Consider the following 17,827-nt stretch of genomic DNA (forward strand, 5'->3'; position numbering starts at 1 on the left):
TCCTGAGTCAAGAAAACATCCCAGCTAAACAGGGTGAAAACAAGGCCAGAATGGTCATGCAGACAAGCTGGCACTGTATCCAAACTGGTTCATAAACCACACTGGTTAAGGGTTATCAGCAGTTTCTAAACTTGTAAATGATATGGAGTTTGCACTAAAAACAAAGCAACAACCACCCAAACAAAAGGATGGCCATTAAGAAATGCCCTGTTTGGGGCACCTGGCTGTCTCAGTGGGTTAGGCATCCAACTTCGACTTAGGTCATGATCTCATAGTTCGTGAGTTTGAACCCTGCACCTGGCTCTGCACTGACAACCCAGAGCCTGCTTGGGATTCTTTCTGCCTCTCTCTCTATTCCTCCCCACTCGCTATCTCTCTCTCTTTCGAAATAAATAAGCTTAAGAAAAAAATGCCCTGTTCTGATCTCCCCTATGTGTCCGTGCCCTGCCCATATTTCAAGACCCAGTTGAAATTCTGGTTTCCACAAAGCTCTGATTCTATCAGCTGAAAGAAAACTGTCTCCTTCCTTTGAGCTTTCATAATACTTCACCCCTATCTTCTGTGGGTATCTTATATTGTACATATCTGTACATATGTCTACTATATGGTGCACACTCTGACCAAAATTAGCCTCCTTAAAGGCATATTTAATAAGGATGTATTGAGAATGAACTGACATCATGAAATGAGAGATACATTTTGCCACAGGGTTAACTTGAACAAAATTGCTTTCTTTTTTTTATTATTTTTTATTTTTTTAAAATTTACATCCAAGTTAGTTAGCATATAGTGCAATAATGATTTCAGGAGTAGATTCCAGTGATTCATCCCCCAGGTATAACACCCAGTGCTCATCCCAGCAAGTGTCTTCCTTAATGCCCCTTACTTTCTAAGCCCATCCCACTTAGCCCATCCCCCCACCTACAACCCCTCCAGTAACCCTCAGTGTGTTCTCTATATTTAAGAGCCTCTTATGTTTTGTCCCCCTCCTTGTTTTTATATTATTTTTGCTTCCCTTCCCTTATGTTCATCTGTTTTGTATCTTAAAGTCCATATATGAGTGAAGTCATATGGTATTTGTCTTTCTCTGGCTAATTTTGTTTAGCATAATACACTCTAGTTCCATCCATCTTGTTGCAAATGACAAGCTTTCATTCTTTTTGACTGCCAAGTAATGCTCCATTGTATCTGTATACCACATCTTCTTTATCCCTTCATCCATAGATGGACATTTGGGTTCTTTCCATACTTTGGCTATTGTCAATAGGGCTGCTATAAACATGGGGGTGCCTGTGTCCCTTCGAAACAGCACGCTTGTATCCCGTGGATAAATACCTGGTAGTGCAATTGCTGGGTCGTAGGGTAGTTCTATTTTTAGTTTTTTCAGGAACCTCCATACTGTTTTCCGGAGTGGCTGCACCAGTTTGCATTCACAGCATCAGTGCAAAAGGGTTCTCTTTTGCCTCATCCTCGCCAACATCTGTTGTTGTCTGAGTTGTTAATGTTAGCCATTCTGACAGGTGTGAGGTGGTATCTCGTTGTGGTTTTGATTTGTATTTCCCTGATGATGAGTGATGTTAGCATTTTTTCATGTGCCAGTTGGCCATCTGGATGTCTTCTTTGGAGAAGTGTCTATTCATGTCTTTTGCCCATTTCTTCACTGGATTATTTGGTTTTTGGGTGTTGAGTTTGGTAAGTTCTCTATAGATTTTGGATGCTAACCCTTTATCTGATATGTCATTTGCAAATATCTTCTCCCATTCTGTTGGTTGCCTTTTAGTTTTGCTGATTGTTTCCTTGGCTGTGCAGAAGCTTTTAATAAATTTTTTAAATGTTTATTTATTTTGAGAGAGTGACAGAGTGTGAGTGGGGGAGGGGCAGAGAGAGGGAGGCACAGAATCCAAAGCAGGCTCATGAGCTGTGAGATCATGACCTGAGCCAAAGTCAAACGAGAAGCTTTTTATCTTGATGAGGTCCCAATAGTTCCTTTCTGCTTTTGTTTCCCTTGCCTCTGGAGACATGTTGAGTAAGAAGTTGCTGTGGCCAAGGTCCAAGAGGTTTTTGCCTGCTTTCTCCTCTAGGATTTTGATGGCTTCCTGTCTTATATTTATCACTTTCATCCATTTTGAGTTTATTTTTGTATGTGGTGTAAGAAAGCGATTCAGGTTCAATCTTTTGCATGTTGCTGTTCAGTTTTCTCAACATCATTTGCTGAAGAGACTGTCTTTATTCCATTGGATATTTTTTCCTGCTTTGTCAAAGATTAGTTGGCCGTAAGTTTGTGGGTCCATTTCTGGTTTCTCTATTTGGTTCCATTGATCTGAGTGTCTGTTTTTGTGCCAGTACCATACTGTCTTGATGATTACAGCTTTTTAACACATCTTGAAGTCTGGGAGTGTGATGCCTCCAGCTTTGGTTTTCTTTTTCATGATTGGCTATTTGGGGTCTTTTCTGGTTCCATACGAATTTTAGGATTGTTCGTTCTAGCTCTATGAAGAATGCTGGTGTTATTTTGATAGGGATTGCATTGAATATGTAGATTGCTTTGGGTAGTATTGACATTTTAACAATATCTGTTTTTCCTATCCAGGAGCATGGAATCTTTTTCCATTTTTGTGTGTGTCTTCTTCAATTTCTTTCATAAGCTTTCTATAGTTTTCAGTGTATAGATTTTTCACCTCTGGTTATATTTATTCCTAGGTATTTTATGGGTTTTGGTGCAATTGTAATGGGGTCAATTCCTTGATTTCTCTTTTTGTTGCTTCATTGTTGGTGTATAGGAATGCAACAGATTTCTGTGCATTGATTTTATATCTTGCCACTTTGCTGAATTTGTGGATTGGTTCTTGCAGTTTTTTTGGTGGAATCTTTTGGGTTTTCCATATAGAGTATCATGTCCTATGTGAAGAGTGGAAGTTTAACTTTCTCCTGCCTATTTGGATGCCTTTTATTTTGCTGTGTTGTCTGATTGTTGAAGCTAAGACTTCCAGTACTATGTTGAATAACACTGGTGATAGTGGACATCCCTGTCATGTTCCTGACCTTAGGGGGAAAGCCCTCAGTTTTTCTCCATTGAGGATGATATTAGCGGTGGGTCTTTCATATGTGGCTTTTATGAGCTTGAGGTATGCTCCTGCTATCCCTACTTCCTTGAGGGTTTTTATCAAGAAAGGATGCTGTATTTGTCAAATGCTTTCTCTGCATCTATTGAGAGGATCATATGGTTCTTGTCCTTTCTTTTATTGATGTGATGAATCATGTTAATTGTTTTGTGGATATTGAATCAGCCCTGCATCCCAGGTATAAATCCCACTTGGTCGTGGTGAATAATTCTTTTAATGTATTGTTGGATCCAGTTGGCTAATATCTTGTGGAGAATTTTTGCATCCATGTTCATCAGGGAAATTGGCCTAGTTCTCCTTTTTAGCGGGGGCTTTGTCTGGTTTTGGAATCAAGGTAATGCTGGCTTCATAGAATGAGTTTGGAAGTTGGACAAAATTGGTTTCAACATATTAAAAGCTAGTTCAAAGTAAGTTCTTATAAGTAATTTGTAATTTTTTCTTCCTCCTGGCTTAAAGACTTCTGGTCTCCTCTGCCTATCTCTTCTTCCTGGTTCTCCTGCTTCACTTCCTCTCTGCCCCTGCTATGCCTGTCCTATCCATTCTGGGCTAGGAAGTGACTTCTTTTATCAGGGTCCTTGTTATGACTGAGTAGTTCAGCTCCCCATCTGTAGCTGCCCAACACTCCTTTTAAATACCCAATTGCTAGCCACCTTCTATCGGAAGAGCTTGGCACACATTGACATTTTTTCATGAAACACCTATTTTCCAGGGAATGGGTTCTCCTTCCATTTGTCTGACCCTGCAGCTTTGTGTTCTTATCTCTTATCTGAGCCCTTTCTGTTCTGGCCAGGTGCCTCATGGAGATGAGCAGAATAAGAGTCTTTACCTGTGGTAGGAGGAGTAAGTCCTTGATTAGAGTCTGGTTGTGCTCCATTTCCTAGATACTTGTGTGAGAGCAGTCAGCGTAACTTTGACTTGGCAGGTTCTGAACTCCCTGGGGGCAGGAGCTAGTTCTCATTTATCTTGGTGTTTCCTGCAACAGCCTGCATGGTAGCACAGTGCCATCCGCATGGTGGGTTAATTTAGCAACAATTTATTAAGTGCCCATGAGCCAGGCATCTTACCTGATGCTAGGGATATTAAACAAATAACAGTTTCTGCCTTCATAGAAACTACTTGTCTTCTGTTGGAGGTTGGGATCCATGGAAAAACAATGGCAGAGGGTTGATAATTGAGTTGGGTGATAGGCAAATAGAGGATCACTGTATTATGTTCTCTTCATATTTTCGTGTTTGATATTTTTCATGATAAAAAGCCTAAAAAGGTATAGAATGGGGGGAAATGTCCTGGGCCGAATGGGACTCTGATAATTTTTTTTTTTCTTAAATATGGATGGGGTGCCTGGGTGGCTCAGTTGGTTGAACGTTGGACTCAATATCAGCTCAGGCTTGATCTCACAGTTCTTGAGTTCAAGCCCCAAACTGGGCTCCACGCTGATAGTGTGGAGCCTGCTTGGAATTCTCTCTCTCCCTCTCTCTCTCTCTCTCTCTCTCTCTCTCTCTGCCTCTCCCCTGCTCCTGCTCTCTCAAAAATAAATACACTTTGATAAAACAATGGATAAAGCAATCAACCCATATTATGGACTGAATGTATCTCCCCAGTATTCATATGTTGAAGCCCTAAGCCCCAAAAGTGGTAGTATTTGGAAATTGGGCCTTTGGGAGGTAATTAGGTTTAGATGAGGTCATGAGGATGGGGACCACGATTGGATTAGTGTACAGCCTCTAGAAGCCTGTAATTGACTTTATAGGCTTAGAAGAGGATTGGTACCTGGAGCCCAGATGGGACTCTATTTTTCTCTTCTTCACCATTTCTAGAATCTCTAGTCCAGAGTGTAGCTTTACCAGGACAAGAGGAAGGATGCACTGGTAAAATCCTGCCAAGAGGTGCTTGTTCTAGAGATATTCAAGACTTGCCCCAATCTCAAAAGTGGTGGATGAGGGTGGCATCTTGGGATGGGGAAGGAGTTTATCAGTGAAAGGATCAGGGTCCAAGGAGGAAATCAAATCTTCAGGTTTCTTTGTTTTATGAATATCTTAGCTTTCTCTCAATCATTTCATCAAGTCCAGTGAAGGCTCAAAAGTTTTAGTTGAATAAGTTCCTTGCGAACTCTTGACAGTGTTAGAAAATAAAGCTGCTCTTGCCTTTGCCACAACCCAGACTTAATGAATTAGAATTTACTGGGGCAAATTCCCCAGGTGATTATTATAGACACTAAAGATTAAGAACCACTGATATACACCCTTTTCTCTGGTTACATTTAGGCAGCAATCTTAAAAACCTAGAAACTTTTATTTTCATTATGTTTTATTTGATTTGCTTGTCACTTACCTAGATTGCTAGTTATTGTCTCTCTCCCCAAATGTAAGACTGAAATCCTTTCCACCTTGGGAAATCCTAAAGGAAATCCAGCTTCTACTTCAGTGAGGAGTCATTTTTAAAATGAATTCAGAATTAGGAATAGTCAATTTTTCTCGCTACCATCATAACTTCATCCCCAATGTATTAAGGATGCAAAGAGAGCACCTGTCTCTTGTTTTCAGGGAAGATAGAATGTTGCCTATGGCAACCACCAGACCACTTGAGATTTACTGCCAGAGGTTCCCTAAGCAACCCTGGCAACCATCTTTGCAGGGACTTTTCAGGGGGCAAGGGCTATAGATAATCTCGATCTATTGCCTCCCCAGCTACCACCCATTTCTGACTTTTCTTGGGAGGCGTTAAGATTCAGAAAACCTATTCACCAGGGAAAGAGCTAAGGATTCTCTGGCTCCTTTGGGTCCCTGGGGGCAAAGAGAGGCTTTTTTTTTTTTTTTTTTTTTTTTTTTTTTTTTTGGAAAAAGCAGAGACAGCAGCTGCTCTGAGTGAGTATAGGCAAATGGCAAGAATTACCTCCTAGGGAGACTGACTTCCCAGCTCTTAGTCTGGCACAGTGGCATTAAAAAGTCTCTTTTCAAACTCACAGTGGCATTTTGGGGTGTTGCAGAATCAATAGTTGAATGTTTGCTCTCTGACTTATGGAGTAAGAGGCACCTTTCAATCTGTTTTTTAAAAAAAATTTTTTTAAGGTTTATTTATTTTTGAAGGAGAGAGAGAGACAGAGTGTGAGTGGGGGAGGGGCAGAGAGAGAGAGAGAGAGAGAGAGAGAGAGAGAGAGACACAGAATCTGAAGCAGGTTCCAGGCTCTGAGCTGTCAGCACAGAGCCTGACGGCGGGGCTCGAACTCACAAACTGTGAGATCATGATCTGAGCCGAAGTCGGATGCTCAACCCACTGAGCCACCCAGGTGCCCCTCAATCTGTTTTTTAAAAGATTTAATTTTTTAAAGCAATTTCTACACCCAATGTGGGGCTCAAACTCACAACTCCAAGGTCAAGAGTCGCATGCATTACCATCAGAGCCAGCCAGGTGCTCCACCTTTCAATATTTAAACATGCATGGTGAGCAACTTCAAGGTCCAGTGGACACTTCCTCTGGGATGTCAGTGATTCCAGTCTACTAACTTTTTAGTTATCTGAAATGACTCTGTATTACGTGAATCTTCACTGGCTTTTTAGGGCTTACCCGCTAACATAGGGGTCCCAGTTCTCTGCAAATCCCCCTCCCTCAATGTTCCTGACAGATCCATTGACTATCTAAATTGTCTCTCCTTTTTTAATTTTTTAAAGTTTATTTATTTATTTTAAGAGAAAGAGCACAAGCTGGGGAAGGCAGACAGAGAGGAAGAGAGAGAATCCCAAGTAGGTTCCACGCTGCCAGCATGGAGCCCAGTGTGGGGCTCGAAGTCACAAACTGCAAGATCATGACCTGAGCTGAAATCAAGAGTTGGATGCTTAACGACTGAGCCACCCAGGCACTCCTAAAAACTTTTTTCTTAATGTTTTACTTTTTGAGAGACAGAGAGTGAGCAGGGGAGGGACAGAGAGAGAAGGAGACAGAATCCAAAGAGCAGGCTCCAGCCTCCAAGCTGTCAGCACGGAGCCCGATGCAGGGCTCAAACCCAGGAACCGTGAGATCACGACTTGAGCCGAAGTTGGACGCTTAACTGACTGAGCCACCCAGGCATCCCCTAAATCCTTCATTTCCAAAATATCCACAGTGCTCTGGCAAGAGTTGCTACTGCTCTGAACTGATCCATTAACACTGCCTCCCACTATGCTGCCTGGCACGGCAGTTTCTGCTAGGGATTGTCACTGCTGTGTTGGAAACAATGCACACTGCTGTCTGCGCTGGAAATTGATGCCTCTGCAGGCTGGCACTGCCATGACTCTGCTCTTTCTCCTGGGTGACCTGGGTCTTTCCCATGGGGTTCCTCCTGGGTATCAAAGGAGCACCTACTGATTGGTAGCAGAGTAGGGAGTAATTTCTCTCTCTGTATTATACACTTGGTGGGGGGGGGGGAGGGGGTGGAATGTCTCAGAACAAGTTGTTTGAGCTCCAAGGTATTATAGAGCTAGGAAAATCCTTCTTTAAATGTCTGTATAAGACTTGTCTCCCCGGACGCCTGGGTGGCTCAGTCGGTTGAGCGTCTGACTTCGGCTCAGGTCATGCATGGTCTCACAGCTCGTGAGTTCGAGCCCTGTGTCGGGCTCTGTGCTGACAGCTCAGAGCCTGGACCCTGCTTTGGATTCTGTGTCTCCCTCTCTCTCTGCCCTTAACCCACTCGCATTCTGTTTCTGTCTCTCTCAAAAATAAATAAATGTCAAAAAAAATTAAAAAAAAAAAAAAGACTTGTCTTTCCTTTGAGGCCTGGATCTTCAGCTAAGGAGCTGTGGTAGGGTGTTTAACAAGATCAGACTTCATTCTGATGAACAAGGCACTGACTCTTGGTGAACCTATCATGCCTGGCTCTCTATTCCCCTAGGAGGAGGTCTCTCAAATGAAGGTTTCTTGCAAATGAACTCCCTTAATGCCACCCTACCAGCTAGCCAGGCACACCCAGCCATATCTGAGCCATTGGCAATGGGCAAGATGAGATCCCTGACCAACCTTGTGTGGCCGTGTGCTAGCCTAAAGGCTTTTCATGTTTGCAAGCCTTATTTAATCTCATAGGATCTCATAGGAACTTGAGATCAGGGACTATGATTTCCACTTCTCTTGTGTTTGTAACATTAGCCTGGCCCCAGAACAACTAACAGGAAGCAAAACAAATGTACATGACCCTTTATAATTTACAAAGTACTTTTGTAAACATTATCTCCTTTATTTTTTTATTTATTAAAAAAAATGTTAATGTTTATTTTTGAGGGGGAGAGAGAAGAGAGAGAGACAGACAGAGCACAAGCAGGGGAGGAGCGGAGAGAGGGGGAGACACAGAGTCCGAAGCAGGCTCCAGGCTCTGAGCTGTCAGTACAGAGCTCAATGCGGGACTCAAAGGCACGAACCGTGAACCGTGAGATCATGACCTGAGCTGAAGCCGGATGCTTAATCGACTGAGCTACCCATGTGCCCCAACATTATCTCCTTTAGTTTTTACAGCAAGCCTGTAGTTAGGTTATTACTATCCTCATTTTGCAGACGAGATATCCCAAACTGACCAAGGTCACCAAGATACTCAGTGGCAGAGCCGAGCCTTGAACTATTAACTGCCTCGAGCAGAGGTCTCTGTTCCTCCACTGGAGCACATCGGGGAGCAGCTACAGAGCTTACACCTCAATCTATCTGCAACCTTCCCTCCATTTTAACCCCTCCTTATCCCCCAAACCTCAGCAGGAGGCGTGAAAGAGGACTGAGGACAAACCATTTGTATCCCATCCTTTTTCTTTCCTTTTTCAACTTGCCCTCCTATATTTGGGATCCTCCTTGAACCTCTGAGGCCTTGTTATGGACTGAATATGTCCCCCCAAAATTCAGATGTCCAAGTCCCAACCCCCATTGTGATGGTATTTGGAGGTGGGGGCTTTGGGAAGTAATTCGGTTCAGATGAGGTCATGAGAGGGAGCCCCCAGGATGGGATCAGTGCCCTTAGAAAGAGAAAGATAGACTAGAGCTCTGATACTCTCTTTCTGAGAGGTGAGGACACCACAGGATGGCAACTGTCTGCAAGCCAGGAAGAACCCTTCTTCCTGGAACCAAATCAGAAACCTTGATTTCACACTTCTCAGCCTCCAGAGCTGCAAGAAGTAAATTCCCGTTGTTTAAGCCACTCAGTGCATGTATTTTGTTAGGGCAGCCTGAGCTAATACGAACGTCATTGCCTAGTCTTTCTGTCTTTGTTTTTCGTTTCTTTAAAAAAGTTTTTAAAAATGTTTTATTTATTTGAGAAAGACAGAGAGAGACAGAAAGAAACAGAGCATGAACAAGGGAGGGGTAGAGAGAGAAGGAGACATGGAATCCAAAGCAGCCTCCATGCTCCAAGCTGTGTGCACGGAGCCCGATGTAGGGCTCGAACTCACACAGCCTCGAGATCGTGACCTGAGCCAAAGTTGGACGCTAAACCGTCTGAGCCACCCAGGTGCCCCATATTCTTTCCGTCTTTGACTTCCAATTCTCTGGTCTGTCATAATCGTGGAAAGCAGAGTATTCTTTGCTGCTGCTTTGATCTTTTTGTTTCTTGGCTTTTCTTCACTTATTCCTGGGAAGAGAGAATATGAAGGCATGAGTGCTGGCTTCATAAGGAAAGAATCAGAAAATGTAGCTTCAGATTCCAAATCTGCTACTACCTGTGTGAACTCAGACAAGTCCATTAATATCTTCAGTGCTCAGACAGGTGGCTTCATCTCTCTGAGGCTCAATTTTCTTATCTGTACCATGAGAAGATTGAAAAATAAGATCCAGGATTCTTTCTGGTATAGAACGTTCTGATTTTAGTCTATTTGAATTAACATCCTAGGTTCTTCCTCTGTTGCTTTCAGTCCCTTGACAACCTAGCCTTCTTTTTTTCATCAACCCACCAATTCAGACATTCAGTCTGTCCCTCTTTCTAAGTCCTGATCACATATTTAATGTTATCAGATGCAATGCTAGGCACCCTCAAATACACCCAAGCTATTTCCCTGGGAAAGGGATTTTTTTGCCACAGAATCAGCTATAGCATAGTATGGTCTATATAAGCTGTTAATTTTCTAAGACCAGCTTATTCAAGACAAGGAATGTGTTTCAGTGAATCTAGTTCACGTACACAATGAGGAGGTGTTTGGGGCTTGTTGGTTTATATAACTTAAGGTCAAGTGGTCTGGTTTGTTTTATTTTGTTCTAGATCATTCCTTTATCCCACTGCTTTTGGTGCTCTTTGTTCAGTCATGCTGTGCTGTCTTCTATGGAAACCCCACCAATCTCTTTCCATTATTTTTCTAGCTTGGCTTGGCTCTACTAGGGGTGAGGAAGTTAAGCAAAATAATGTCACTGTAGTTCTTTCCCCAACTCATACTTCAAATCCCATTCTGGAGGAGATGTAATTCATCATCTCCCCTTAGATCTGTTAGATACTCTGAACAGCTGATCTCATAGCTGCAACACTGATGCCGTGAAACAGCAGCTTTAGCCTCTGCATATTCAACTCTTTTCCAAGTCAACAGTGTTGGTTTGCAAATTGGCTCCCTTACATGGAGGGCAAGGAGAGACCAGAGAAAGAGGCAGACCACTCCAGATCGATAAACAAGGAGACTTATTTATGAGGTTTGTCTTGGGAGGCCACGAGATGAGGAGATATCCACACTCACCGGCCAGAATTGTAAAAGTTCATAAAGAAGTCTTAGCTGGGTTCAGTAGCACGTACCATCCAGATGGCCTCAACAAAACCTTACCCTCTCAAGGCTATGTCCTTGGAACAGCTCCCACCGTGGAACAGTGGGACAGCAGGCAGAGCATACGTGCCAAGGACAGGGGAAGGGATGAGGAGCCTCTGATTGCCAGGGTCCAGCTTGAGTGCCAACCGGTGGTCATGTCCATTTGATTAACTCCTCCAACAAACAGAGTACTAAGTAAACACTGAAAATAATTCTGCCCCTGAGACGACCTCCAGAATGAGACTATAAATGACAGCCCTTGAGGTCTATCAACAAGGGATAGACAGGAAATAAGCAGACATTGCTACTGCCACAGAGCCAGCTGAGCTTTTTATAACTATGAGGGATTCTTCAGGAACCCCAGGGCAAGGTTGCTGCCTTTCCCAGGAATCAGTGGGATTGGCTCTATGGTCTATTTAAGTCACTGCATACAAAGCGGAGTTTGTTTCTTGTTCAGTGAAACTGATGAACGTAAATGGGGAGAATTTTATTCTTTCCTCCTGTGAAAGGCTCCCTTCCAGAGATGTTTCTCATACACTCTCCCTTCCCTGTAGTATGTATTCTCTATAGAAAGAAAACTGATTTTGATCCTGGATTCTAGTCAAAAGTAGTGCAGACGTTAACCCTTCCCACTGTCTTCCCTGAAAGTGTTTCTTGTTACAAAGACCTTTAGTGCTTGGATGAAACACCTGATAATATGGTTTTTGCCCCTTTGTTATGGAACCCCTTCAACTGAGTCTCCATTGGTAGAGAATTTCTTCCTAATGAATTTTTCTTTAATTACAAAAAACCTAACACCTTTATTGAGATACAGTTTTCATAGCATAAAAAGCAACCCGTTTAAAGTGTACAACGCAATGATTTTGGTATATTCCCACACTTGTGCGATCATCACTACAATCTAAATTTCAAATATGTTCATCATCCTAAAGGGAAATGCTTTATCCATTAGTAATGACACCTCATTCTTTCCTACTGCCCAACCCTGCCAGCCTTAAGCAACCATGAGTTTCCTTTCCATTTCTATGGATTTGCTCATTCTGGACATTTCATATATATGGAATCCTACGATTTGTGACTTTCGTGTCTGGCTTCTTTCACTAAGCATACTATTTTGAAGAATCCTAAGCAGGCTCCAGGCTCTGAGCTGTCAACACAGAGCCCAACGCGGGGCTCGAACTCGTGAACTGCGAGATCATGACCTGAGCCGAAGGCGGACGCTCAACCGACTGAGCCACCCAGGTTCTCCAATACTTCATTTGTTTTTATTGCTGCATAATAATCCACTGTATGGGTGTCACATCTTATTTATCCACTTATCAGTTGAATCACATTTGGGTTGTTTTTGCTTTTTCGGCTATTATGAATAATGTGTCTGAACATTCATGTACAAATTTTTGTATGGACATGTTTTCAATTCTCTTGGATATACCTTGGAGTGGAATTGCCAGGTCATATGGTAACTTTATGTTTGATTTTTTGAGAAGCTGCTAAACCATTTTTCCAAAGTGACTATACCATTTTACACTTTTTTAAATTAGTTTATTATTATTATTTTTTAAATGTGTATTTATTTTCGAGAGACAGAGACACAGACCGCAAGCAGGGGAGGGGCAGAGAGAGAGGGAGACACAGAATCCGAAGCGGGCTCCAGGCTCCGAGCTGTCCGCACAGAGCCCGACGCAGGGCTCGAACCCACGAGCCTTGAGGTCATGACCTGAACCAAAGTTGGACGCTTAACTGACTGAGCCACGCAGGCACCCCACCATTTTAATTTCTACCAGCAATCTATGGAGTTTCCAATTCCTCCACATGCTCACCAACTCTTGTCACTGGCTGTCTTTTTTATTTTTGCCATCCTAGTCGGTGTGAAGCAGTATGTCACTGTGGTTTTGATTTGCATTTCCTTAATGACTAATGGTGTTGAGGATATTTTCATGAGTTAACTGGCCATTTGTACACCTTCTTTGATGAAATATCTGTTCAGATCCTTTGCCTTCCTATAACTGGAGTGTCCATTTGTTACAAATTGGATACAGATCCTTATCACATACATGATTTTTACTTTCTTGATGGTACCATTTGCAGCATAAAACTATTTATTATTTATACTCTTAATTTTGATGTGGTCCCATTTATTTATTATTAATTTGATCTGTTGTGCTTTTGGTATTGTAGCTACAAAACCATTGCCCAACCCAAAGTCATGAAGATTTGCTCATGTATTTTCTTCTGAGTTTTATAGTTTTAGCTTAAAAATTTTTGTTTTAATGTTTTTATTTATTTTTGAGACAGAGAGCATGAGCAGGGGAGGGGCAGAGAGAGAGGGAGACACAGGATCTGAAGCAGGCTCCGGGCTCTGAGTTGTCAGCACAGAGCCTGATGCGGGGCTCGAACTCACGGACCGTGAGATCATGACCTGAGCTGAAGTTGGATGCCCAACCGACTGAGCCACCCAGGCGCCCTGTTCTAGCTTTTACATACAGGCCTATAGTCCATTTTGATTTAATTTTTTTTTTTTAACGTTTATTTATTTTTGAGACAGAGACAGAGCATGAACGGGGGAGGGGCAGAGAGAGAGGGAGACACAGAATCGGAAGCAGGCTCCAGGCTCTGGGCCATCAGCCCAGAGCCCGACGCGGGGCTCGAACTCATGAACCGCAAGATCGTGACCTGAGCCGAAGTCGGACGCTCAACCGACTGAGCCACCCAGGCGCCCCTGATTTAATTTTTGTGTACGGTGTGAGGTAGGAGCCCAGCTTTATTCTTTTGCATGTGGATATCCCGTGTCCTAGTACCATTTGTTGAAAAGACTATTATTTCCCCCATTGAATTGGTGTGAAGGAAATCACAATTTAATGAGAAGACATTCATTTATTTAAGAAATATTTGCTATGTCCCAGGCACAATGTTAAGTGTTGGATGTGGGGTAATGAATTAAACAGATATGGCTCCTGCCTATTTGGGGATTACAATCTAATTAGACAGAGAGCCATAAATGTAATATAACATAAGTTAGACTGTTAAACATGCTACAATGGATTTATAATCATCATAATAATTTTAACAATCATTTCTAGAGCACCAATTATGTGCCAGGCACTATCGTTAGTAGTTTATTTCTTTATTTTTAATATTTCTTTATTTTTGGGAGAGCATAAGCGGGGGAGGGACAGCGAGAGGGGGACCAAGGATCTAAAGCAGGTTCTGCATGACAGGCTGATAGCAAACCCTGAGATCATGACCTGACAAAGTCAGAGGCTCAACCGACTGAGCCACCCAGGTGCCCCGTTAGTACTTTATATGTAGTAATTTCTTCAACTTCCAGACACTCCTATGAAATAGGTGTTATTATTATCCCTGTTTTACAGTTGAAGAACTGAGGCCCAGAGACGCTCATTAATTTTTTAAAGACCACCCAGCTAGTAAGTTGTGAAGTCATTGTTTGAACCCAGTCCATCTGGCTCCGAAGCCTGTGCCCTGAATAGACAAAATGCTCGGGAGACCCAGACAAAAACTGTGACTGGTTTTTACAAGGACTGTGAAGATGCAGAGCTGAGCTGTGCTTAAATTAAAGGGAGTAGTAGAATTTCAATTAGCAATAATCGCGCCTCGGATAAACCTCATTGGCTACGATACTGCCACTGCGCAAAGCTAGAATTTCAAATAACAGTTGTGTGAGCTTCAAGAGTATTCCAAACACGGGGATAAATAAGCAGGAGCAGAGGTTAAGGAGAAAATGAAGAATGTGTTTTGATGGTAAGGGAGCCTGTAGTGGTTCTGGGTGGGGAAGAATAGAGTGGGAAAATACTTGACATTTCAAAAGCTGAAAAAGAGGTTGGGACCAGGTTGTAAAGGCATCCGAGGATGCTGCTCTGAGAGTCTGAACTTTACCAATGAATCCATAAATATTTGATGCTTGGAAGTCACAGGAAAAAAAAAATCTCTAGAGAAATCAAAGCTCCTATTAGAGCTTGTGTGAAATGGAAGGGGAGAGTATTTGACACCTGCTTTGGTTTCCACAATCAGCTTTTATCGGAATGCGAATGCGGCTCAACTTGGAGTTTGGAGTTGGGGCTAGGACTCTCAGAGCTCAAACCCTAATACCTCATCATATCCTGCGCCAATTTTTACCTTATTTTTGAACTCAGTGTAATAATCTTCATTAAGAGTAAAAAGAAATTAGGGCATTTAAACTTTATTTGGAAAAATAGACTTAAAAGTCACACATGGGTATTTGGAGTTTCTAAAAAGTAGATTATTGCAGAAAATAAAAACAATGGCATGAATATAATTCGTAATGTTTTACATTTATGATTTTAAATGAATTTTTAAAATTTAAATGTTTTTATTTAGTTTTGAGAGAGAGAGAGACAGAGAGACAGAGAGACAGAGCGCCAGCAGGGGAGGGACAGAGAGGGAGACACAGAACCCCAAGCAGGCTCCAGGCCCTGAGCTGTCAGCACAGAGCCCGATGCGGGGCTCAAATACACGAACTGTGAGATCATGACCTGAGCCGAAGTTGGACGCTAAACTGTCGGAGCCACCCAGGCACCCTGGGAATGCACACAATTTCTTAAGCAGATTGTTGCATAGCAGCGATAGAAATATTTTAGTATTTTCCTTACACATCTACTTTAAATACATTTTAGAAGAAAAAAACCACTGGTATTATTATTATCTTTTTTAACAGACCACAGACACTGCTGTACTGTAAAGTTCAGAAAGACAACAAGCTTTGGAGATCGAAAGCCTGGATTTGCTTCTCAGAGTCGCTGCTTCCTGGCTGTGTGAGTCAGTCATCAGACGGGTCAAATAACCTGACCATCTGTAAGTGGGGGGAATAACTACTTTATGAGGTTATGAGAGCAGGAGGGATTTTACTGGACATCTATGTTTGTATCATGAACCCAAATCCATCCAACTTCCAAAGACTGAGAGATATGTGTTTAGTAAACCAAACTAAAACAGTTACAAGTATCGTTTTCCCCCTCTGACTCTGAAGTGAATGCATTTTCACAGCCCTAATCGTATTCTCCATCATTCCTCATCTTTTCAAGGTGACTTGAGTGATACGTCCTTGTTTACATGCTTTTAGAGGAAGGAAATTAATCCTTGAGTGTGTACTGTGTGCCAGACTTTAATATAAGCCCCTGTACGTCTTTATAACAGCCAATTCTCCTCACAAGCCCATGAGGTAGGAGTGATTTTCCAGAAAAAGAAACCGAGGCTCAGAGAGGGCCTCGTAAATGGAAAAGCCCACTACAAAGTCTAGGCCTAACTGTCAAACCCTTGTTCTTTTTGCTTGTGCGCCGGGCTGCCCTTTAAATGTGTTAAAAGGAGGAAATTACTTTTTTTGATAAAAGTAAGTGGCAATTAATTTCATCCTTAATAATTCTTTTTAAAATGCTGCGAGAACTCTGGGGATAAACGGAGACATCCTTGGGTGGCACAAAGCCATGGCCACAGACTGTTACCTAAGTCAAAAGTATGGCTGTAACTTCAGCTCAACCGTGCTTTCTGTTTAGCCATACAGACATCCAGCTTCCTGGAGCCGGCTTCCATTTAGATTCCAGCTTTCTGGCTCCTGATGTGGGTTTGTGGTTTCCAACTGCCTGGAGTTTAAACAGAAATGGAGAACAAACAGAGGGTTGCTGGAGGGGTTGTGGGAAGGGGGATGGGCTAAACGGGTAAGTGGAATTAAGGAATCTACTCCTGAAATCACTGTTGCACTATGTGCTAACTAACTTGGATGTAAATTTAAAAATAAATAAATAAATTATTAAAAAAAATAATAAACAGAAAGGACTAGAGGGGCCTTGACAGAATGGAAAAAGGAGGGCAGCGAGGCATCCTGCAGTTTAGAACTTTGACCAGCAGGTGTCTCTGCAGACAAGGGAGAGGGCTCCTTTTCGCCTCAGAGGGGCGAGATGGATCTTCTAGTTTAACTGAGCAAAATTGTGGTGGAAATGAGGCAAACAAAGGTAGGTCGGCTACGTACAGAAGTCAATCCCAACTGCATAAATTTGTCTTAGCCAACAGCTGGAGAGGCTGGTAGCAAATCTAAGCAAACCCCAATCTTAAGGTAAGAAAGCCGCTGTAAAGGCAGAGTCCCTATACTGTCTTCCGAACGTACAAGGCTGTTTGAAGGTGAGCACTTAAAACTCAGAGGCAATTCCCAAGGCAGGTGAGGCAGGGAAGATGGCTGTTTCGTCAGGAGAGATGTGAAGATGAAGGAAAGAGGGGAAAGATGGTTCTGGAGTTTCAGAGCCAGTGAAATAAAGAGCTTCTGTTAGAGGTACACCTTTGGAGTGCACCTTGATTTTCTGTGAAATATTGTGAATTCTCAGAATTTTAGGTACACTTATATATAAGAGAAAGTAAAGGACCCAAACATACCAAAATTTTAATTAATATTTGTTCAGTACCACTGTTTTCATTTAGGAGAAAGAAGCCAAGAAAAAAACTTTAATTGGTATAAATATTAAGGAGTTGATCACAGGGTAACTAAGTGTACCTTTCCTTAAGGAGCAGAACCTTTTGTGAAAAAAAGTTGTTCTGAGTGGATTTTCTTCTGTAGCAAATGTATTTTTCCATATAAAACCAAAGGTGTATCTACCCATGGAAAACACTGATCCTAAAAGATAATAGATACAGTCACATCTAAGAGTGCAGAAAATCTTAAAAAAAAAAAAAAAATCATCCTAAAGATCTTTTGGATGATCTAAAGGGTAATTAATCTAAAAATGCTTAAACCATATCCTAGAACATATGGAAAGTAATAAGGATAATGTTTTTAAGTTTTGGGTCGTGGCTTGAATGGCCCTGTTAAGAAGAAAACTGTGAGCAAGCTGAACAGAAAATCCTTGACTGAAAGCTTATTCACCTTTTCTTAAGCCCCCTCCCCAAGATGTTTTATAGGAGGAGACTATGTACTTACTTTGGCTGCCTACACCTGTTTCTAGACACCCAGGGGGA

General features: G+C 42.2%; 1 pseudogene; it reads right to left on the reverse strand.

Moving 5' to 3' along the window:
* Nucleotides 1-14,344: 14,344 nt before the first annotated feature.
* Nucleotides 14,345-14,505, reverse strand: LOC112866264 (U4 spliceosomal RNA; annotated as a pseudogene).
* Between the last annotated feature and the right edge of the window lie 3,322 nt (nucleotides 14,506-17,827).

This window comes from Puma concolor, chromosome D1, assembly GCF_028749965.1.
Source record: "Puma concolor isolate L17-30 chromosome D1, mPumCon1.1.hap2, whole genome shotgun sequence".
NCBI classification, from domain to species: Eukaryota; Metazoa; Chordata; class Mammalia; order Carnivora; family Felidae; genus Puma; species Puma concolor.